The sequence below is a fragment of the Vombatus ursinus genome, unplaced genomic scaffold, assembly GCF_900497805.2.
Source record: "Vombatus ursinus unplaced genomic scaffold, bare-nosed wombat genome assembly UNPS02000577.1, whole genome shotgun sequence".
Taxonomy (NCBI): domain Eukaryota; kingdom Metazoa; phylum Chordata; class Mammalia; order Diprotodontia; family Vombatidae; genus Vombatus; species Vombatus ursinus.
The window spans coordinates 3,767,461-3,792,108 of NW_020940355.1; positions in this window are offsets into that span (position 1 = coordinate 3,767,461).

Consider the following 24,648-nt stretch of genomic DNA (forward strand, 5'->3'; position numbering starts at 1 on the left):
CTTTGGATGCTGAGTTCCCTAATCGTCTCCTTTTCTATCATGTTAATGTATATACTTCTAGTTTTTGTTGTTGCTCAGTCTTTTCAATAGTGTCCAACTTGGCAGAGATGCTGGAGTGGTTTGCCATTTCCTTCTCCAGCTCATTTTACAGATGAGGAAACTGAGGCAAACAGGGTTAAGCGACCTGCCCAGGGTCACATGGCTAGTAAGTGTCTGAGGCGAGATCTGAACTCAGGATGACGAGTCTTCCTGACTCCAGACGTTCTATCCACTGCACTGCCTATCTGCCCCACATATTTCCAGAGATAATAGTTTTGTTTTTTTTTTCCATTGAAGACTACTTTAGCTGCATTCCAAAAAAAATCTAATGGACTGTCTCATCATTATCCTGCTTCTTTCACAGAATCAAAGGTTTGGAACTGGAAGAGACTTTAAGGGGTTTCTTAGGGTACCCTTTTATTTAATAGATGAGGAAACCAAGACCTGGACAGATGAAGGGATTTCACCAAGGCCACATAGGCAAAGAACCTGACGCAAGGTTTTCTGACTCCAAATCCAGTACTCTTTCCACTGCCTCCCATTCTCTGGGAGTTCCTGTTTCTGTCAATCACTTGTCTTTTGACCCACTCATTGTTCAAATTGTCACTGTCTCCGTCTGGTTCTGTATCTGTTATTTGTGTTCATAGAGGCATTTTCTGTGGTGACAAAGAACTGGATGCAAAGTAGATGCCCATCGATTGGAGGAATAGTTAAACAAGTTGTGTTACATGGATATAAGGGAATATTACTCCCCCCAAAAATAACATGAGGAATACAAGAAAGCATGAGAAGAGATGAAATGACGCTAGAGTGAAGTGAACAGAACCAGGAAAACTACATACTTAATGATTATCTGACATAAATGAAAAGAACAAAAAACAAAACTAAATACTATGTAATTTTAATGAACTGTGCCCCCCCTCTTTGAGAAGGAGTGGGAAAATGTACCTCATTTTCTTTGCAGAGATGGGGGGGACTATGGGTATGAAACATGGAGTTTAATGTCAGACTCAAATGAGGTATTGGTTAGTTTTGTTAATTTGCTTTTCCCCCTCTTTTTAATTCATTGTTACAAGTGATTTGGGAAGGTGGAGAGACATATTCAGAAACAAAGGAGATGTAAAAATCAAAATATCAATAAAATTTTAAAATAAAAAGTAAAATAAATTGGACATGCAAAAAAAGGGAAAACATATCCAATACTTGGAAAAATGCTATCTACCAATGAAGACCATTAGAAACACACAGAGTATCAAATATTTCTGATAAGAATATGGAATCCAAGACAGGGAGACAACTAACAGAAATATATGACCAAAAGGCATTCTCCAATAGATAAATCACCAAGGATATGAAAAAACAAACAGTTAAAAGAATTGAAAACTATTAACAACTATGAGAAAGAAGTCTCCAAATCCCTAATAATAATAAAAATATAAATACAATCAAATCAACCCTGAGGTTTTACCACACACCCAACAAAGTGGCAAACACAACAAAAGATGTGACTAATCAATGTTGGAGGGGTTGGGAAAAGATGGGCACACTAAAAATGTACTGTTGGTGGAAGCATGAATTTTCTAAACATTCTGGAAAGCAGTTTGTAAATATGCAAAATAATTGACTAAAATAACCATACCCTTTGACCCAAGATTCTACTTCTAAGAATGTACTACAAGAAGGCCAATAGCAAAAAGAAAGAACCCAGATACACCAAAATGTTTATAGCAGCACTTTTTGTACAAGCTAGAAACTGGAACTAAAGTTAATGCCCAAGTTGTGGCAAATGAATCTAACGAGATATTGTTATTCTGTAAGAAACAATGAGTATGAAATACAGAGATGCATAAGTAATTTATATCAATTCATATAAAAAGAACCAGGGAAGCAATATACAAGACAATAGCAATGTAATGGGAAAGAATAAAAACCACAAAACAATTGAAATTGAATACTGTGAAATTATAATGACAAAGCTTAGCCACAAAGAAGAGATATGATAAGGTTATTTCCTCTCACTTTTTTGCAGGGCTAGGAGACTCTGAGAATGGAATGTTACATATAATAATAGATTTTCTTTTTATTTTATGGTTAGTTTGGATGAACTGATTTTGTTCTCTTTTATTTTTTATTTTAAGAGATAACTCTCTGAGAGGGGGAGAGGAAGTTCACTGAGAAATGAAGGCAATATAAAACAAAAGACGTTCATAAAATGTATTTTTTTTAAAAGTGCAAACAAGGAGAAACCCTAAAAATCTTACCAGGGGAAGAGGGATAAAACAAGGATGTTCCCCTTCCCCACTATTATTTGACACAGATCTAGAAATGCTAGCAACAGCAATAAAACAAGAGGGAGAAATTAAATGTATAAGCATCAATGAAGAGGAGCCAAAATTATCTCTATTTGCAGATGACATGATGGGTTCTTTAGAAAACCCCAGAGAATCAGTGAAGAAACTAATCAAGATGATTAATAGCTTTAGGAAAGTAGCAGGATACAAAATAAACCCACAGAATCATTAGCATTTCTATACAGTGCTAAAAAAAAAGGAGAAAATAAGAGTAAGAAAAATTACATTGAAAATCATTACAAAATGCACAAAATATCTGAGAGTTAACCTTCCAAGAGCTCTCAGGACTGGCGTAAATATGACTACAAAACACTTTTTACAGAAATGAAGGAAGATGTAAATAATTGTAACAATCTCCCTCAGAGGGTAACCAGTCCAAGCCTTTCCAGGACTGTTAACATTTGATAATATACCTTCTGTACTACATCAACCAAAGGACTAAGACAATACTTTAGAGGATTAGACAAAATAACAAAAAAAAAATTATTTAAAAGAAAAAAAGCTCAAAAGTCTCAAGAAAAATAATGAAAAAAGTAGAAATAAAGGGACATAATGTTATCAGATCTTCTAATTATATCATAAAGCAAACTAGAAGTATTTGGTACTGTTTAGAAAAGTAAAAAGTGAGTCAAAGGAACACAGATTATGTAAGGAAAACCCAGAAGGAATTGATCACAGTGAGTAAACTAATATTTGTTAAACATCCATTATGGGCCAGGCATCGTTCTGAGTATCCGAGATATAAAGAAAGGCAAAAATAAATACATAAATCCACAAATAAATGGATGGAGAGAAACAGAGACAGAGACAGAGAGAGTGAGGGAGAGAGATGAAGAGAGAGGGAGAGACAGAGAAACACTCCCTAAGCTTAAGGAGTTCACAGTCTGATGGGGAAGACAACATGCAAACAATGAACATGCAAAAAAAATGCCTCAAATTTTCTCCTTCCTTACCTCTGCTTCCTAGCTTTCCTGCTTTCATTCCACATTATATTATTTTATATAAATATACATACATAAAAATGTGTTTATATATTTATATAAAATTTTTATTATGTTTAGACCACATGTTTACACCTATGCCATAATAAGCTCAAATGGATATGTGTCTTAAATATAAAAAGTCACATAATTAATACCAAAAGAGAGGAGAACTGGAGATAATTTTTACAACTAGGAGTAGGGAGAAATTCTTAATCAAACAAGGGATAGAGGAATGCCAAAAGATACACAAAATTTAAAAGTCTTGCATAAATAAAATAGATGCAGCTTGAATAAGAAGAAAAACTACTGAGTTAAAAAAAAAATCTTTGTATGCAAACTCTCTGGTAAAAGTCTGATATTTAAGATTTGTAGAGAATTCACACAAAAATAAAAGACCAAGAGCCATTTCCAATAGTTAAAAGGCAAAAGGATATGAACAATTTAAAAAGAATTGCAAACTAGCAACAACAATATGAAAGATCAAAGCAAATCACTAATAATAAAAGAAATTAAAATTAAAACAACTCCAAGGCTTCATCTCATGCTCATCAAATTGGCAAAGACAACCAAAAATAGAAATAGTAAATATTGGAGGGGCTCTAGAGAGATGGGCACTGGAGTATACTGTTGATAAAGCTATGAATTGGATTGTTCATTCTGAAAAGCAATTCAGAATTATGTGAGAAAAATCACTGAACTGTTCTTACACTGTGATCCATAGATCTCCCTACTGGACATCTTCCTCAAAGATGTCAAAGCTAGCAAGGAAGGCCCCATATGCACTAAAATATTCATAGCAGCACTTTTGAGATAGCAAAAAGCGAGAAACAAAGTAATATTCATTGATTTTTAAAATGACTGAAAAATTGTGCTATATAAATATATTAGAATGGAAATATAAATTTGAAAGGGAATATTATTGTTATTAGAAATGACAAATAATGAACAATTCAGAAAAACATAAGAAGACTGCTATGAACTAATATGGAGTATTAGTAAGTCAAACCAAGAAAACAATATATACAATGATTATAAGAATGTAAATGAAGAGAACATTAAAATGAACCTGAATGCTTAGGAATTGCAATGACTTATGTTGAGTCCAGGGAAAAGAGGAAAGAATGGTTATGTATATATACTGTTAGCTTGGTCACTGTGTTTATTTTGATTTGTTACAAACTTCCTTATTACTGCAGAGGGCTTCCATCATCCTCCCAGCCATTCTAGGCTTGAAACCTAGGTATCCTTTCTCATTCTCTCTCATGCACCATACCAATCTGTTGGCAAGGTCTGCCAATTCTGTATTTCCAACATCTCTCATATATGGCCCCCTTCTCTCCTCCTACATTGCCACCACCCTGACGCAAGCCTTCATCACCCCATGTCTGGACTATTGCAGTAGCTCACAGGTTGGTCTAAAGTCTCTCCCCACTCCAGTCCATTCTCCACTCAGCTGTCAAACTGATCTTCCTAAAGTGTAAGTCTGACCATATCACTCCCTATCTTCATTCAACAAACTTCAGTGGCTTCTTCTTACCTCTAAGATCAAATATAAAATCTGTTTGGCTTTTATAGTCATAACCTGGCCCCCATCTACCTTTCCAGTTTTCTCATACCTTATTCTTCTTCATGTACTTTATAATCCCAATGACACCTGCCTCCTTGCTCTTTTTCATTTCTCAAATTTGTATTTTCTTTTTTGTGGTTGTTTAATTTAAATTTTCATTAGCAAGCATTTATTCTCTCTCCACTTCCCATTTGAATAGAATAAAAAACCAAACAAAACCCTTGTAACAAATATGCATAGTCAAGCAAAATAAATTTCCACATTGGTCATCTCTAAAATATATACTTCATTCTGCATCTCAAATCCATCCCCCCCTCTGTCAGGAGGTGAATAGTATGTTTCGTCATCAATCCTCTGGAATCACAGCTGGTCATTGCATTTATCAGAATTCTTAAATCTTTCAAAGATGCTTGTTTTTACATAGTTACATAAATTGTTCCCTTGGTTCTACTCCCTTTATTCTACATCTGTTTATATCAGTCTTCCCAGGTTTTTCTGATCCTGACTCCTTGGTTATTTACAATAGTATTCAATTACATTAGTATACCATACCATACCATAATGTAATATACCGTTACATTAATATACAACCTTTCCCCAGTTGATGGGCATCCCCTTACTTTCCAGTCCTTTGCCAATACAAGAAGACCTTCTATAGTCTGTGCAGCACAGTGGGGTCCCAACACAGTGACCCCACCCCCAGCACAAGTCACCATCCAGGTCTTGATTGCATTGCGGACCAATGGGGAAGCTCTGCCCTGGGGCTGGCCAACAGTGAGACCTGGGGCCTATCAGCACAGTGACCCTGTCTCCATAGCAACCCAGTATCAGGGCCCCACCCCTGAGGCAGAGCACCAACAAAATCCCTCCTCTAGGGAGAGCCACCAGAAAGACTGTTAGCATAGAAACCCTGCAGCACCTCACACTTAAGGGAGGCCAATGAGGAGGCTCCATCCTGCCAGTACAAGCCAGAAAGGAAGCCTACCCTACAGAGAAAGCAAGCAGCTAAGCCCTGATGCCCAGTGAAAGCCAGCAGTAAAACCCAGAGCCCCAGCACAAATAGCTTGAACCCAACTCTCACATAAAAACACCAAATCACAAAAAAAGGCAGAAAAATGATCAAAAAACAAACCAAAAAAAAAGAGCTTGACTATAGAAAGTTATGATGGTGACAGGAAGAATCAAGGCATACATTTAGGACAATAATGTCAAAATGGCTACATGTGAAAGCTCAAAGAAAAATGTAATTTGGTCTCAGGCCCAAAAGAATTCCTGGAAAGTTTAAAATGTATTTTAAAAAGCAAATTAGAGAAGTAGAAGAAAAATTAGGAAAAGAAAAGAGAGTAATGCAAGAGAATCATGAAAAAGAGTCAATAGCATGGGAAAAGATACAAAAATTTACCAAGGAAAACAACTCCCTAAAAAACAGAATTGGCCAAATGGAAAAGGAAGTACCAAATCTCACTGAAGAAAATAATTCCTTGAAAATTAGAATTGAACAAGTGGAAACAACTCTATAAGACAGCAAGATCAATAAAACAAAACAAAAAAAGTTTAAAAAAAAAAGAAAATGTGAAATTTCTCATTGGAAAAACAACTGACCTAGAAAATACATCCAGGAGAGATAAAATAAGAATTATTGGACTACTTGAAAGCCCTGATAAAAAAAAAAAAATCCTGGACGGCATCTTTCAAGAAATTGTCAAAGAAAACTGCCTTGATATATTAGAACCACAGGGCAAAACAGAAATTAAAAGAATCCACTGAAAACCACCTGAAAGAGATCCAAAAATGAAAACTGCAAGGAACATCATAGTCAAATTCCGGAGCTCCCAAATCAAGGGGAAAGTAAGGCAAGCAGTCAAAAAGAAACAATTCAAATATTGTGGCGCTAAGGTCAAGATTATAGAGGATTTAACAACTTCCACATTAAAGAACCACAGAGCTTAGAATATGATACACTGAAAGGCAAAGAGTTAGGATTACAACCAAGAATCACTGACCCAGCAAAACGGAATATAATCTTTCAGAGGAAAAAGATGGACATCTAATGAAATAGAGGACTTTCAAGAATTTCAATTAAAAGACCAAAGCTGAATAAAAAAATTGACCTCCAAATACAAGACTCAAGGGAAACATAAAAAGGTAAAAAAAGAAACAAGAAAGAGAAAATGTAAGAAGTTCAATAAGGTTAAACTGTTTATATTTCTATATGACAAGATAATATTTGTAACTCTTAACAACTTTATGACTATAAGAACAAAGAGAAGGAATATATGGAAACAGGGGGTGTGGACATAAGGTGACTTTGATGGGATGATAACCAAACATGTAAAATAAAGGGATGAGACAGAAAATTGCACTAGAAGAAAAGGGAGAGGAGAGATTGAATGTGATAAATTATCCTATGTAAAAGAGGCATGAAAGAGCTATTATAATGAAGGCGAAGATGGGCAGGGTGGGGAGGGCAAAGCTTAAGCCTTCCTCTCATCAAAATTGGCTCAGAGTGGGAATACCATACACACTCAGTTGGATGTAGAAATCTATAAGGAATATAAGAATAGGGAATCCTGTAAAAAGGGGATAATAGAAAGGGGAGGAGGATTGATAAAAGGGAGGGTATTCTGAGGAAGACAGTGATCAGCAGTAAAACACTTGTGAGGAGGGAAAAGGTAAGGGATAAGAGAGAGAAGGGGATAAACAAGGGGAAAACAGCATGGAGGGAAATACACAGGTGGTTATTGTAACTATAAACGTGAATGGGATGAACTCACCCAGAATATGGAAGTGGATAGCAAAGTGGATTAAAAACCAGAATCCTACAATATGTCATTCAACTTAAGCAAGGAAAGCAGGGATAGCAATCATGATCTCAGACAAAATGACTTAACTTTTCTCAGTAATGCCGTGATTCAAGACGATCCCAAGTGACTAATGGTGAAGCATACTGTGTCCAGAGAAAGAACTGATGTTGATTAAACACAGACTGAAACATGCTATTTTTACTTTCTTTCTTTCTTTCTTTTTCTTTTATTTGAGTCCTCTTGTACAAAATAACTAATATGGAAATGTTTTACATAATCACACATGCATAACCTAAAAAAACCTGCTATAAATGTCTTTGTATATATGGATCTTTTTCCTTGTTCTTTTATCTCTTTGTAGCATAGGTCTGGTAGAGGTATTGCTGGACCAAAGAGTATACATAGTTTAGTGACTTTGCTCCATTTTTTAAAAATGTTTTATTTTTATTATCTTTTGGGCTTTTTTTTAAAAATCACCTTCTGAACTTCTGATAAATATGACAGTGCTTATATGAACAGATGCAGAATGAGGCAAACACTCCTAAGCAGAACAGTACACATAATAATTACAATAATATAAACTAAAATACTTAAAAGGAAGCCAAACTGTGAGTGATTATAATGACCAGTCCTGGTCCTGGAAAGAAGATAATAAAATATACTCCTTCCTTTTGCTAGAGAGGTAGGGAATTATGGTTGTGAAATGGTATATACATTGTCAGACATAGTCACTGTGTCCATTATTTTGCTTAACTGATTTACTTTGTTACATGGGAGAGTTCAGTGTTGGGGGTGGGTTGAGTTAGGTTTAGGTATAGCTGGAAACAATAATAGTTAGCATTTCTATAGTACTTCAAGGTTTGCAAATCATTTTATATATATATTATCTCACTTGATCCTCTCAATAACCCTGTGAGGTAAATGCTATTATTATTCTCATTTTATAGATGAGGAAACTGAATGACTGGCATAGGGTTGAATATCTGAGAAGTGTCTGAGGAAGAATTTCAACTCAGCTCTTCCTACTTTCAAGTTCAGCATTCTAGGCTCTACTCCACACTGGAACTAACTATGCTGAAAAAAGCAAAAGGTATTGATAAAATTAATTCTTCTTTTTTTTTTTAAGAACACTTGAGACATGCTCAAAGCAAAGCAATTATTTGGGGGGAGGGGTTAATTCTGCCATAGAGTATTAATTTGAGAGAATTTCTGATAGATGAATGTATGTGTATCAGATTCACTTCTTTCTTTTCTTCTCTTCTGTTCCCTCACTTTTCCATATTTCCCAAAGGAAGATGGCACACAAGATGATGGATGATAGTATTATGGTCAAAGAGGAGGCAAGTGACAGCTGCGGGGATGACAGCTATAGTATGTCACCCTAAATGACAATTCAGCTCTTCCAAGCTCCCAGTGCCTGATGTGAATGAGCAGCTAACTTAGAGTCTCTTTTTTCTTAATTAACGCTCTGGGACTTATGACATCAGATGTTTGCACTGCAGAGATTTTGACACCTAGTGGGAACAAGCTAATGAATAGAATTGGTAGAAGCAGTTATTGCATAAATGCCATATAGTGGAAGTGGGAGGAAATAAACATCTTCCTGAGCATTCATTTGGCATCCATTCATTCATTTTTCAATGGATTGAGTGTCTTATACGTGCACAACACTGCACTGAGTACTGTGAAGGATAGAAAAATAAGGCAATAACTGGGTAAATTGGGATAAGTCCCTTGACCTTCCTGAGCCTCAATTTCTTTGTCTGTAAAATGGGGATTGACATCGGCTTTGCCTACCTCATGGAGTCACTGTGAAGATCGAATGAGACAATGTCTGTGAATAGGACCAGGGACTAAGCCCATGATTTCACTGGTATAGGGCAAAGGGGTCAAATTCCCAGACTGTAGGCATAAAGCTGGCTGCAAAGCCATAAATGCTAATCTTAATTGCTGCTGGAATTCGATTAAAATGTAATTGGGAAATGTTTAACAAAATAAATTAAAATGCAAAACAACATAGATAATGTTAATTTGTGGTTTTCTAAGTCAATCTAGAGCCTATAGGGATCCATTTCAATTTGAGCTTTGACATTGGTACCAGGAGTTCCTGGGTGAAGGAACTCCCTTTACCAATGCAGATCAACACCAGTTCTGAAAATTATAGTCTTAGAAGAGGGATCAAGACTGCAAGAAGTTATGTGATATGGCCAGGGTCACACAGCCAGTATGTATCAGAGGGAAGACTTGAACTTAATCTTTATCCACTATATCATGGTTGCCTTTCAGTGTATGTCATATCCACTTCATTGAGATCCCAAAATCATCAGCACAATGGAGTGTTCACTTTGTATAGTTCTCTGAAAAAAATATTCCCATGTGCCACTGGCTCTAGGACCTCACTGAGGTGAGTATACACTCCAGAGATGTAAGTTGTACCCCATCCAAGACTGCCTATTTTGTGCAACACTTCCTTAGGCCTATCTACAAATTTATCACATGGGGATATGTACATATATGTATATATCCACATGTATACACATATACATATATGTGTATATATTGTGTATGTATGCATATACACACATACACATATATGCAACCCTATACAAACATAAGGTAGAATTATTTGATAGTGTAAGAAACGTGACTTCATTCATCTCCCTGCATCCACTCCTTGGCTGATAGTTTTAGAAGTTGCTGGGACCAAAAAAACCCTCTGACCTGTTAATTGAGTCAGTGTTATATGTTCCATCTATATAACCCAATGCTTAGCTAGAGGTCCTCATATGACCTTGGTTCCTATCCCATCCTTGAAGCTTTTCAAGGTTGGTGGGAATTGCCTGCGACGGTGCACTGCAGAGTAGTCTTTGAGAACCAAAGGATTCTGATAGGGCACCGGACCAACACTTTTGTGGAGGTGTTATTTGTATTTCAAACCCCAAATTTCTAATAATGACTGCATATTTTCCCAGTGGGTGCTAAACGTTGAACACTAAGAAACAAAACTTACTTTGGAAGATCCTGTAAACTTTGAAAGTTATTTGTAAAAACCTCTCTAGAGAAATTACTCATGTACTACAAAGTGAATCTCTACTCATAATCTAATGACTATATCATATCACTTGCCATCCAAAGACCCCATTTAGCGAATTCTCATTCTGATTGTCTCTCATTCTCACTGCAAGACTTGAAGTCAGAGTCTCCTTTTCTGGTCATATTTGTACTCACTAGTGTCTTCTATGCAGCTTTTCATTTTCATGCTCAAGTCTTTGTAAGTAACATGTTGTAACTTGCTGATACTGCCATGCATATTCCCATAGTCTTCACTCCCTTCTTTCCTTCCTTCCTTCCTTTCTTCCTTCCTTCTCTCCTCAGAATCCCACTCACCCTATTTTGGATGCATTTCACCTTGTCAATATCCCACAAAAAATGTGGTGCACAGAACTAAACACAATACTTTAGATGTGAAACCTGACCTCTATCACCTCTGTCTTTATGCACACCAGGCTTCTCTTTTATGTAGCCCAAGATCTTGTTAATTTTTTTTGTGACTTCCATGCTGATGTCTCATATGGAGTCCACTTAAATTCCCCGATCTATTGCCCATGCACCATCTCTGGTAATGCCTACCCTCATCCTATACTTCTCCTTTTAATGCTTTGAGAACTTAACACTTATCTGTATTCCATTTTATCTTATTAGATTGAGGTAATTGTTCTCACGTTTCTCGAGCTTTTTGGATCTTGAACGTTATTCGATGCATGAGTTATCCTTTCCAGCTTTTTGTCACCTGCAAATCTGGTAATCTGTATAATCATTTGCATCACTGATAAAGAAATTAAATAGCCCAGAACCAAGGACAGATACCTAGAGTTTTCCATTGCAGACTTCCTTCCAAGTTGGATATTGGTCCATTAATGAACTCATTTGGATCTTGTCCAATAGTCAATGAATATGGATAGAATGCTGGGCCTGGACTCAGGAAGACTGGAGCTCAAATCCTCATACATTTACTAACTGTATGACTCTGGGAACTTCACTTAACCCCTGTTTGCCTCAGTTTCCTCAACTGTAAAATGGGGGTAATAATAGCACCTACCTCACAGGATTGTTGTGAGGATTAAATAAGAAAATATGTATAAGGTGCTTAGTGCAGTACTTAGCAAATTATAAGCTCTATATACATGCTAGCTATTATTATTATTGTTATTATCGTTATCATCATTAGTCATTCAAAGAATTCCAAATCTACCCCACATCTCTCCATTTTGTCTTTGACTTTGACAAATACCTTGCTAAAACAGAGGAAAAATATATCTACAGCACTCCCCTGATCTACCAGCCTTTTAACCCTATCAATAAAAGAAATGAGATTAGTTTGGCCTCTTCACTTTATAAATACACACAAATCATTACTTTACTAACATCCTATAATGTAGTAGTAAGGGGTTTTTTTTCCTCTTTTTCAGAAATTTGTTGTTGTTGAGTCATTTCAGTCATGTCCACTTTGACCCCATTCAGGGTTTTCTTGGCAAAAATACTAGAGTGGTTTTCCATTTCCTTCTCCAGTTCATTTTACAGATGAGGATACTGAGGCAAACAGAATTATGTGACTTGCTCAGGATCACACAACTAGCAAGTGTCTGAGGCCAGATTTGAACTCAGGAAGATGAGTCTTTGTGACTCCAGGCCCCACGCTCTATTCCAATGTGCCATCTAGCACTAGCTGCCCCATTTTTCAGGAACATAATGACATTAAGACAACCAGCCAGTATGCCAGAATCCCAGCTTCTCCCCAGTTTTCAAGAGTGCAAAACAAGACATATTTTTTGGAAATGCAGAAATACGTTCTACTTGTTACATATTTGTAACAGAAGTTTTGTTTTGTTTTGTTTTTGTCTTTTGTTCCCAACTGGTGGGGAGGTCAGGTGGTAGGGAGAGAAGGCAGATTTTTTTTTTTGTTGAAAATTAAATATAATTTAAAAAAAGAAAAGATAGAGGCATGTGAAGAAATCCAGGAAGCAGAGGAAAGGAAGCGTGATAGAGAACATTTCAATGAGGATCATTAAAGGGGAAAAATAGAAGTGATACTGTCATGGATATATATCAAGTAAAAAGCAATATTGTAACAATCATTGACTGAGAAAGACTTAGCTTCTCTGATCAAGACATTTCCAAAGGGCTCATGGTGAAAAGTGCTCTACATCTCCAGAGAGAGAACTGCTGGACCCTGAGTGTGGATTGAAACATGCTTTTTTTCCCCACTTTCTTTATGTTTCTTGTTTTTCACTATTTTTCATTGCTTTTCATTATTTTCTTGTTATCTCACAAAGTCAATTTCTATGTGGTCCTTTCTAATTTTCAGGGCAAAGTTTTGTAACTCTTATGCCAAACTATTAATTCCCTTTCCAATTCTTTCTTCTATAGCTCTCATTTCTTTTTCATTTTTAATCTAGTATTATCATTTCATTGATAAAAAAAAAAACATTTCAACTAAAAAAAAACCTCTTGCTTCATCTTTTCTAGAAATTTTAGTTCAATTTATGCCCAAGGTATCTTTGAGGTTTTTTTGTAGATATTTTGGAGTCATTGTCTTCTGTGTCTGTGTCTTGAACATCTATATAACCATAGTAGTTTTTTTTTTAAAAGTGGGAGTCATTTCTTGATTGCTTATTCTTTCAGCCTATTTCTTAACTTTAGATTTGATTTTATAACTAGGCTCTGCACACTTGTGGAAGGAAGGTCTGGGCTGGTTGCTGCTTTTTTGCAGTAACTCAAAGTTACTGAGTATTTGCCTTACTCCAGAATCTCAGGGACAGCTCAGTCTGGGGAACTACAGATGTTCAGTGCTCCCAAGGTGGTCTGATCCAGAGCAAGATCTGATTGCTGCCCCCCTGGTTTGAATCCTATAAGTTCCTGACCTTGGTTTAGATCTAAGCAACCTAGACTACTTCTGGCCTCAGCTACTGTCAGTCAGCTGGGAAGCTTAGCTGGTTCAGAGTGACAAAACTGCAAACTTCCCTTTGGTTTGGGATTCCTGGCCTGCTTAATCCTCTGCAGGCTTCAGACTGGCTTAGAAATTCGGACCATGCTCTGCTTCTGTAGCCAGGGTCACCCCACTACCACTTGCTTCTGAACTTGTTCTTCAATTTGTATGAAGCCCAGGACCTTCCACCGCTCGTTACCGTAGAATACTACCCCTAGGCATAGATTTTCTCTTCAGTCTCTGGATCTGTGACTCAGATCTGAGTAGTGGGTGATAAAGATGCAGCTGGCCCTGTACCCATCATGGTGCTCCTATATTGGTCTGAGACTTTCTCTTACCCTGGCTCACAGCCTCTCCCTTGTACTGGAATACTCCACATGACACATTCCTGGCCAGATCCTCTACGCAGTATCTACAGACCTCGTTTCTTCCCCTATTCCAACACTGCCTGGAAAAGTGATTCATTGTGACCTTTTCTTGGATTTCTCCATCAGGATTTGGTTTAATGCTTCTTCTAGATTTGGGTAGAGGAGGGTTTTTTTAAGGGAGGTAGCAGACCTTGCTATATCTTCTTGCTAATCTACCATTTTGACTCCCCCTCACACCTATTTATATTATGTATTATTATATATTAATATAAAATATTAATGTAATCATGCTATTCTATACTATCTTATCTATTCTCTTCTTTTTTGCATATGCTAGCCCCTATCAGAGTCTAGTAATGAAATACATCCTCTCTCATCTCAGTATACCCATAAGACTGAATCTGCTTCTTTGTATTAGGACCTCCAGCTCACTTTGTTAGTTCTACTTTGTACATTTACATTTAGCCTTCTCAAGTCATGGCTGTTATTTTTAGCCCTTTTCTTGAATGGTGTTTCCTGTGGATATGCTGATCCCCACTACTGAATATTCTTCATCCTAAGTTACAGCTGCTTTCCCTTGTGGTGTCTAACCTGGTAGATATATATGGGCCATTTTCTCTTTCCTTTTTGGTTTAGATTTGTAAATCTAGAGACCAACCCCCCCCAAAAACAACAACAACAACAACAACAACAACAACAAAACTAACTACCATCCATTTTAGCTGCTTTCTGTCCTTGCTAAGAGCCCAACATTCCTTTTTATTAAAATGGTGGTTGATAAATCCAAAGCCCAATCTGGGACCCCATCTTATTAACCAGCTGTTCACTTCTCAATCAGTGGTAACTCTGTACAGTATTCTAAATGTAGCTTTCTTATCCTGTTATTCCATCCTAGACCCAGCACATCCCTCTGTAGCACTTGTTCAGATACACATCTGGGCTGCCCATCCAGATGCAAGTCAGAGTCTGGGCCATGTGTGGGACTCCATATTTTCCACAATGCTTGCCAGAACCCTGACTATTGCTGGCTCCAAGATGGAGTCAGAGTGAAAATCAATCTGTCAGACACTTAGTTAGCCTCAACTTCAGGCAAAGCACCTTTCTAGAAGCTAGGCAGAGCATTGGGGAAGGGTCTTAAAATCTGAAGACATTTCCCCTGCCCTCAGGGAGCTTCCAAGTCATATTGGCGATGAACAGGGGGCTAGAATCATAACCAAATTTTTCATATGCAACTAGCCTCCTATAGTAACTTCTTTGGATGATGGAATTTCTGGAGTCTTAAAATGCACTTGGCCATAGTTCAGTCATGTTAACAAATGATGTATGTTTTGTTGAAATCTTTTTCCTGTCCTCTCTACAGCACCATGGACTCCTTGTTTGGAGATGTAGCTTTTGATGGATGACTTGGTGCTGACTTCCCAGTACTGGGGAGAGGATGGTTTGTTGGCTTTCCTGGTTTCCCTTTTTTTCCATTTCTCACTCCCTATTCAGATGATGGGATGATTTGTACTCTAATTACTCCTAGTGTGTCCACTCTTGAGAAAAATCTGTAGAACTGAGAGCTGCCAGACCCTTTGCAGAGCAGCCCAATGTTTTCAGATAGCTGTCCCAATGATTTGTCTATTGTCATTGCACAAGAGACTTAGAATGGAAATTGTTGTGGAGAGAGGCTAAAGGGGCCCCTGGAGTAATTTAGTGTGTCTGCTGTGATCTCCGGTGCTGGGAATAGTTAGAGCTATTCTTTTCTATGGGCTATTGGCATGACTTTTGCTTTAAAAATGTTTTTAGGCATTTCTATACTCAATGCATATCATTACATAGACCATTGTGAATTGTGACATGTCTTAGTGACAATGAAGGCCTCTGAGTAGCATGTGAGGAAACTGAGCATGTCTATTTTATAAAGAATATATGACAAAATTTTGAACAATTTGAGCTGTCAGAAAATGGATTAGTTTTTCTTCTGTCTTGTAAAGTAGTGAGATCTTCATCAATAAAGGTGTTCAAGCAGATGCTAGAAGACTATTTGTTGGGGAACTCACTACCAAGAAACGCACAAGGTAATCTATTCGTGCTTCATGTACTGGTGGGTCTATATCAGAGGTGTCAAACTCACTGTGGCCACCCTGAGAACTCCCAAGTGCTCTGGAAACAGATTAAAATAAGGAAATAATTAGTAAAATGAATACAAATATAATACAACATACATAATGTTCATTTATGTTTTTTTAAGTCAATATGCAGCCTGCAGAGATCTGTTTCTATTTGAGTTTGATACCACTGGTCTAGATGACCCTCTGACAGTCTTTCCAACTGTGAAATGCTGTGATTTAATAAACTACTGTTCGTTTAGTGAATGAGGAAAGGGTCTTGGGCTTGTTTTCCTTATTTCAAAAAAAAAAGACATAGAAGGGTAACAAAATGAGCATCATGTCTCGAGAAGAAATGGGTGTTCACTTATCTGTTGAGAGAAATTATTATTTCTCTCTCATATTAATAGCCAATTATTAAAACTGGGGAGACCCCAGCTTTTTTCCCCTGTCCTATTTCCTTGTCCAGTGTCTCAAGGATAGGGCTGATGGAAGATAGGAGGATTAACATTCTCCTCATTCACGGTATTGCTACTGCATCCAACTAGCTCTGGCTTCAGTGGGGATCGGTTCTTTGTCTAGATTACCCAAGGCTGGACATTGTGTGAGTATAGGGATAGACTCTTTGGCTAAGAGTGACATGATGTCAGTCTCAGCCCCTCATTGGAGTGAGCTCACTTCTCTTTGTAAAGTCTACCTCTCATTAATTGCTAACCAATCAGAGCTGATTGCCACCCTCAGGAACACTTCTCTTCCAAAGGGCATATAAGCCATAAGCCTGCCTCCATGATTGTCTTTGGCATTCAAGAGTGTCACTGACCTTACTAAAAATGTTGCCATTATTAATAAAATTATGAATTACCCAGAAATTGTGTCTCTCAAACTTTTTAAACCTTATATGTGTACTTGTTGTTTTCCCTCAGTAGACTGTAAGTTCTTTGAGGGTAGGAACCATCTTCATTACCTCTTCATCCCTAGCACATGACACAGTGTCTGGCACATAGTAGGAATTTTAAAAAATGCTTGTCAAATTAAATTGAATTATATGACTATCATGACACCCAGGTCCCAGACATACTTCAGGTAATTTCCTCATTCTTTTTGCCCATACCTTTCACCCAGGAAACCCAGGACAATGTATGCATGGCACCCCGCCTTGCCCACTCTTCCCTCGAATCCCCATCCTTTCACACTCATATACTGACTGGCTCTCTACTTGCAGACACACAATTCATAGTCTTACAGAAAAAAAAATATGAGAAGAATCTATCTACAAGCGTTTTAAAAATCCTTTGGATTCAGTCAAAGGGTCTCACTTGAAGACCTAGATAGCCCCATGTGGCCTCAAGGCCACAGGTTCCCCATTCCTGGTTTAAAGGAAACTAAGGAGTCTATGAAGTCAAGGTTAGGAAGAAGTGTATTCCAGGTATGGGATACGGCCTGGGCAGATGCACACAGATGACATGGAGTGACATGGTTGAGGAATGGCCAGTTGGTCCATAGGATCTCTTCCAGATCTAAATTTATGACCCAATGATCCTAGACCTTTGATGATGTGGGAGATGGTCTATGCTCAGAATACCTGAAATTTATATAACTCTGTAAGGTTTGTAAAGTACTATACAGTGTCCCAAAACTCTTAGTGAGGTTTTATGGTTTGTTTGTTTGTTTGTTTTTCTTTATTTCTTTTCCTTTGGTGAGGCAATTGGGGTTAAGTGACTTGCCCAGGGTCACATAGCTAGTAAGTGTTATGTGTCTGAGGCAGGATTTGAACTCAGGTCCTCCTGAATTCAGGGCTTGTGCTCTATCCACTGTGCCCCCTAGCTGCACCTCGTTTGTTTTTAAGAGCTCAAAACTACACAAAGACTTTGGGATTGCCCTATACATACATACATACATACATACATATATATAATTTCATTATAATAATATGTTGTATTATAATTATATGTATGTTTAAAATTTCATTTGATTTGATTTTCAGACTGAATCTTTGATGTAGGTATTATTATCTATATTTGTCTATTATTATCTCTATTTTGCAGATTAGAAGACTGAGGGTGAAAGAAATTAAGTGATTTATCCAGGGTCTCATAGCTCATAAATAAGTGTCCAGGGCAGGATTTGAACTCAGGTCTTCCTGACTCCAAGTCATGCACTCTATTCTCTACAATGAGCCATTTACAACAAATCATTTGGAAGATGTATTCCCTCTCTATCTGGCTAATCTCATGTCATTGATGTTGATTCTTACTAGCTTCATTTTAGGGGGTGATTTTTTTCTACCCTTGTCTTCAAAATCTGTGGTTGTGCCATATTTAGATTCTGCAGTCTCATAGGCACCGACTCCATATATTTGTGGACAAAACCATTTCTAGAGCCCTTCCAACCATGCATTGTGATTTCTTACCCATATTTCCCACCATCTCTGTGCCACGCTTTTCGCAGCTCTTAACCAGAACTGAAGTTCCTTCCTCTGTGACCCTGAGCTCTGAAAAATACACATTCACCTTATTTCTTCCTGGTCTTAGGCTTACTATGGTACTTCATGGTGATCTCCATGTGATACCACTATGCCTTCTCTTTCTTTTCTGCCTACCACACACCCCTTTCTAACTCTGGCTCTGAGAAGTATAATTCAGTCAATGCTACCGTTCTTAGAGAGAATATGCCAATCTCTTGCCCCATGACTCCATTTCCCTCTGATTTCTCATCCAAAACATTCCTACCTAGACATCACTTCCCCATATTTGAGAACATAAGATCCTTGAGGGTATGGACTGCCTTGCTTGCTTGTGTTTGCTTTCCCAGAACTTAGCACTATGACCCACACACAGTAAGTACTTAATAAATACTTTTACATTCATTTATTTACTCATTCACTCATCCATTCATTCATTCACCTGCTTCCCATATAGATGAAGCCATCACTGCTGCCATAAATGGACAAACACATATTGATTGATACTTCAAGAGCAAGAGATTTCATTAGGGCAGATAACTCCTTATTCCAGTACTGATCACAACCTCCATCAGTCTTTATGGCTTCACATGGCTGGGGGGAGAAAAAGTCACCACTTGGTTGCCAGCCTTCTGGTGATAAGGGGCAGATGCATGCTTGTTGATGGAATTTAATACCAATGATCTAGCCTGATTGCTTGAGGAGAGGGCGAGATTTCTCTGGCATTAGACTAAATGAGCTCAGGTTTGAATGAATGCTAAAGTCCTTACTGGGGAAAAACTGGTGTTGAACTCTGATTGAATGAAAAGAATCAGAGGCTGAATTTGCATACCTTATAGGTTATCACTGACAGCCTGTATTGTTTAAGTAATTAGATTCTGGGCACATTCTGGAAAAGGGCAGCAATAATTATCTGCACAGATGGCAATGGCATCCATAAAGACAAGTTTTTCTCACAGACCATCATGGAACAGATCTGCTTGTGATGAATTCAACAGAAGTTTGAAGCATAGGATTCTGTTTATATGTTCATCAGAGCTGCCTGTGGTAGAGAGAGATGTAAAGTTGTCTTTCTATATAAATTAAAAAATGAATATGGGCAGCTAGGTGGCTCATTGGATAGCATGCTGGACCTGAAGTCAGAAAGACTCATCCTCCTGAGTTTAAATCTAGCCTCAGATACTTACTAGCTGTGTGACCTTGGGCAAGTCACTTAACTTTGTTTGCCTCAGTTTCCTCATCTGTAAAATGAGCTGGAGAAGGAAATGGCTATCATTGCCAAGTATCATTGCCAAGAAAATACCAAATGGGGTCACAAAGAGTCAGATACAACTGAAAAATGACTGAACAACAACAGAAAAAACCAAAGTTTCCATTTCCTCTGTTTTATAACTTTCCTTGTCATGGTCAAGAAGACCTGAGTTCAAATCCTGACTTTAACTCTTTACTAGCTGTGTGATCCTGAGCAAATCCCTTCTAAGCCTCAGTGTCCTCATCTTAAAAATGGGACTAGTAATAGTGCAGAATGCTTGTTAGGATCAAATGAGATAATGTACTAAAGCATTTTGTAAACCTTGAATATAAACGTCACCTGTTATTATTCGAGCTTCTCATTTTGTTATTCTATATTATGATAATGATTTCATGAAGGACATCCCTGTCACACTTTCCTTTCCCTCCCTGTCCCCATTCCTGATTTTGCTTCACCATCACTGATCCTGACATTCCCTAATACCTTTATTTTCCAGTCATGGGCCACAGTTGCTGCCAGTCAGACTAAAAGTGGGTAATGTACACCATGGATACAGAGGACAACATGTCTATAAAATCCTACTCGGATTTCAGTCCTTCTGCTTTCTGAGGAGAAACTCAGGAGCAGATGTGCTGTTTGGAAATGCTGAAAAGTGATAGTCTAACTGAGATAGAGGGGGCAGTGATGGGAACTTTGGGATTCTCATCATCCAAACCCTTCTTACCCCAGGTGAACCCTCTAGCTGCTGCCATAAGACTTCATCACCCCATAAACTTGTTGTGGTTTTCAAAAAGCCTCTGCTTGTAGGTGTTCTTCCTTCCATCAAATATATATTAAAAAATACCACAAACTTCCTGTGAATGGCTTCTGGAGTTGTCATTCTAGTGATGGAAATGTACTTAGAGAATTTTCAGAAACACTAAGACACAATTAAAGAGAAAAAGTGAAACTGTCTACCTGAGGGTATCATCAACCTATCTGACGTCTGAGCTGGAAAGAGTTGGCCTGGGATGGCTGCTGAGGGCCCCGCCAGCTCTTAGCATGCCATCCCACTGTTATCCTCCAATCCTAGTGTGGGCTTTTCTGACCAAGATCTTTCTATCACTTTTTGGGTTCCTTGAAAATTGGTTGGGGGGAAAATAAGTTATGGGATGATGAGTGGGGTGAAATCAAACTGGAAATTCTTGGGACTCAATATTCTAGGGCACCCAATACAGTGTGAAAAAACTAGATACTTGAAGAAGCAACATGGTCAAATGGAATGAACTCTGGATCTGAAGTCAGAGGACCCTCAGTTCAAATCTCACTTTTGCTACTTGTTACCAGAGTGACCACTAATTTTTTTTTTCTATTAGACCATGTGGTCCTTGAGAGCAGGGACTGAGGTTTTTGGTTTTTTCTTCTATTGGTATCCTCAGTGCTTAGAACAGTGCCCAGGGCAGAGGTGGGGAATGGCCTTACTTAAGAACTTAGAAAGTCACATTTGGCCTTAAGGCTGCAGGTTCCCCACCCCTGGCCCATAATAAATGATTTTTGACTTGACTCCTAACTCTAGATCCTATAGTGACTCAGTGCTATATAAATTGTTTGCAGAGTACTTTCTTCAAAATAGCACCATGCTCTGGGTGGTGGAAATATAATTAGCCCCATTTTACAACTGAAGAAACTGAGGCACAGAAAGGTCAAGGGATTTCATCATGTCAAAAAGCTGTTAGAGCCCAGTCCTGAACCAGGGCATCTTAATTCCGAGGCCAGGAGCTTTTCAACTCTAAATCATTCCCTAAATCTTTACTGAATGAATATTTTAAAAATCCAGAGTCAAATGGACATTGCCTCCCCAGCTTCAGGGAAACAAATTCCTTTGCCTCTGTTTTCCTGATTGCTGAACAACTTTGTACGTTGACTGAGAGAATAACACCACTTAATCATAATAATAATGGACATTTACATGGTGCTTCTATGCTTTACATATGTTACCTCATTTGATCTTCATAATCAAGGTGGGAGGGGTGAATGAGGGGAAGAAAGGGGTTAGAAGTGCAGATAAAGGGGATATGAAATTTATCATATAAATATGTATACACGTATATTATATATCTCATATATAAATATAAAGAAAATTATCCCCTTTTAGTAAATGAGAAAACGCAACCTCAGAAAGATTATGTGACTTGATCCAAATCGCATAGCTAGCAATTAGTAGCACCAGATTTTAAATTCAGGTCCCCTGACCCCAAGTCAGTGGTCTTTCTCCTATGTAGGTACAGTGTATGAGTATGTGAAAAGTGGCTGAAGATGGGGGGGGAAAGTCATAAAAGAGAGATTTACACATGTTTTTCCTCTTGTAAAATCAAAACTAGCAGCCAAAGTGACAGAGAAACTCCCAGGAGTTGGCTTGTGACTATGCTTGAAACTTCTTAATGTTTTCATATGAAAGACATTATTGGAAGTTCAGGAAATGAAAGGAAAATTTAATGGAAAGGAAGAGAAATACAAGAATAGGGGTAGGGAGGAAGAGACCAGGGAGGACTGTCTTTGCACTTTGGGAGAGAAGGGCTTGGCTCCTGATTGGGTAGCTTTGAAGGCCATTGCTACTTGGCCTTACCCTGCACAAAACCTTATGACCTCATTTTACTCACTTGAGAATGCTAGAAAAATTATCTGCCTATTTTATGTTTCTGGAAGGACAGTGTGCCCAGTCTCTTTCCTCTGTTTCTCTCTTCCAGAAGTCTCTCAGCCAATCAGGAGTCACATCCCCATGGGGTTGTCTTTTAGAAGTCTGCCAAGACCATTGTAGGATGGGGCTGCGTCCATAAACACAGCAAGGAGAAGTCCAAGGAGTTCCTCTTCTTTGGGTCCTCTATCACATGGCATCTCATAAGACTGGCCACCATTTCTTTCTCTCCTTTCTCACCTGTTCTCTAGCACAGATTCTTGCTAATACATCCAGACTTTGTCCATTCCACCATAACCCTATTTTCTTTTCACTTCCCTCATGCCAGAAACACCAAACACCTTCCACAAATGAGTGACTTAACAGGCATTGTAGTACAACAGGGAATGCACATTTCTAACTCCTCAGACCTCTGTATCTATAAGGAGGAATTCTATTTTTCCTCAGACCACAGTCAGAGATTAGCAGCTGGAAATCACTTTGACAGTGCCCGTTGCTTGGATGCATACCACAGGGAATTTTAATTCCAGTCTGTGAAATTGTAATTGCTTCTCAAGATGAAGAGAGGCATCCTGGGTAATGGCCACAGCCAGGCTCAATGTCAGAGTTGCCAGTTACTGCCACATCAGATGTTACTTGCTGTTTTTCAAAAATCATTCCAGGTTTCCATATGGGTGACTGAACTGGGGAGTGAAACTAAATTAATAGAAGCTGTCAGCTGTTCAGAACTGTGCAGACAGCAGTGTGCCAGGTGGGTGAACTCTCTCTTGCTTCAAAAAGGTACCTCTATCTCTTCTTTCTCTCTTTCTCTTTTTTTTTCTTGCTCTCACTCTCCCCCTTAAGATAAAGAGTTTTACAGACATGAGTTGATTTCTTCCACCAGAATGTGTATGGTTGAATGTTGTCATCATTAGGCAAGAAATGATCCAGACCATGGCATGATCAGATTAAACCTGTCAATTTCTTACTTTAAAACTGGCAGTCAAAAAAGAGTAATTAAAACGATGAAGATATTGAGCCAGTGTGATGCTCAGAATGAAGTGAAAATACATCTATCAGACTTATGCTGTCTCAGAAATTACTTCCCACCCGTGTGAGGAAAAAAAAAATTTGGAGTGACTATGTCTGATTAGAAGACATTCAGAGACACTGGATGATCATCTGGTCATAGAAGAGTTTCTGATACCTGTCTTCCCATAAAAGAAAGGAAAGAGTAGTGCTAAATAAGAAAGAGGAAAGAACTAAATAGCTCTCAGATGTCTATGGTAATTGGTGACATTTTCTATCAAGGGTTTCTTGCTCATTTTATTTATTTTTTTTAGAGGGGTTAGGATGAATTGGGAAAATAGGCTCTGTTGTGTTTGATTTGTTTTAGGGGATTACAAAGAACTTGAACTGAAATTACCCTAGCACCACCTGATGATTTTCAGGGTAGAACTCCCAGCTTGGAAACTGACTGCCAGTTATATCACCACAACTGCCCAAAGCAGGGAACCTTCACTCCTCTTGTTTGACTGGCTTTATTCCTTTTTCCACAATTAGGGGGAGGGGGAGGGAAGAGGGAGTGCATGATTTGGGGAGAAAGGGAGAGAGGGAAAGGAGTTGTTTTTAGAGATTTTATTTCAGTGCCACTCTGTCCCAGGAAAAATAACAGGGTGTTTTATCAACACCCCACTTTTGTTTAATTTTTATTACTTTTATATTTAAACAACTAGACCAAAGGATTCAGAGTCAGGCTGCATTCAAACATCTTGCTGAACTGACTGCACTTCTGTGTCCCTGTGGTTTCTCTGGGGAATAATTTGGGGTGGGTTGTTCTTGTTTTAACCTCCTGTTTTCAGAGCTCATAACACTGGAGAAAATGTGCTCTGGGATGAAATTCTGCACACTCCATCTCTTTTGAAGAGTATTTTTTCTAAACGAACAAAATCCCTCTACCGATTTTCGAATTAAACAGAAAGGAAACACCATTTTTCTTTTCTTTTTAAAAAATTCATCACACAAAGACAATTCTGTAAAAACAAATTAGCTTATGTGTGTCACTTCCACTGTGAGAAGTCTCACTGGCCCACT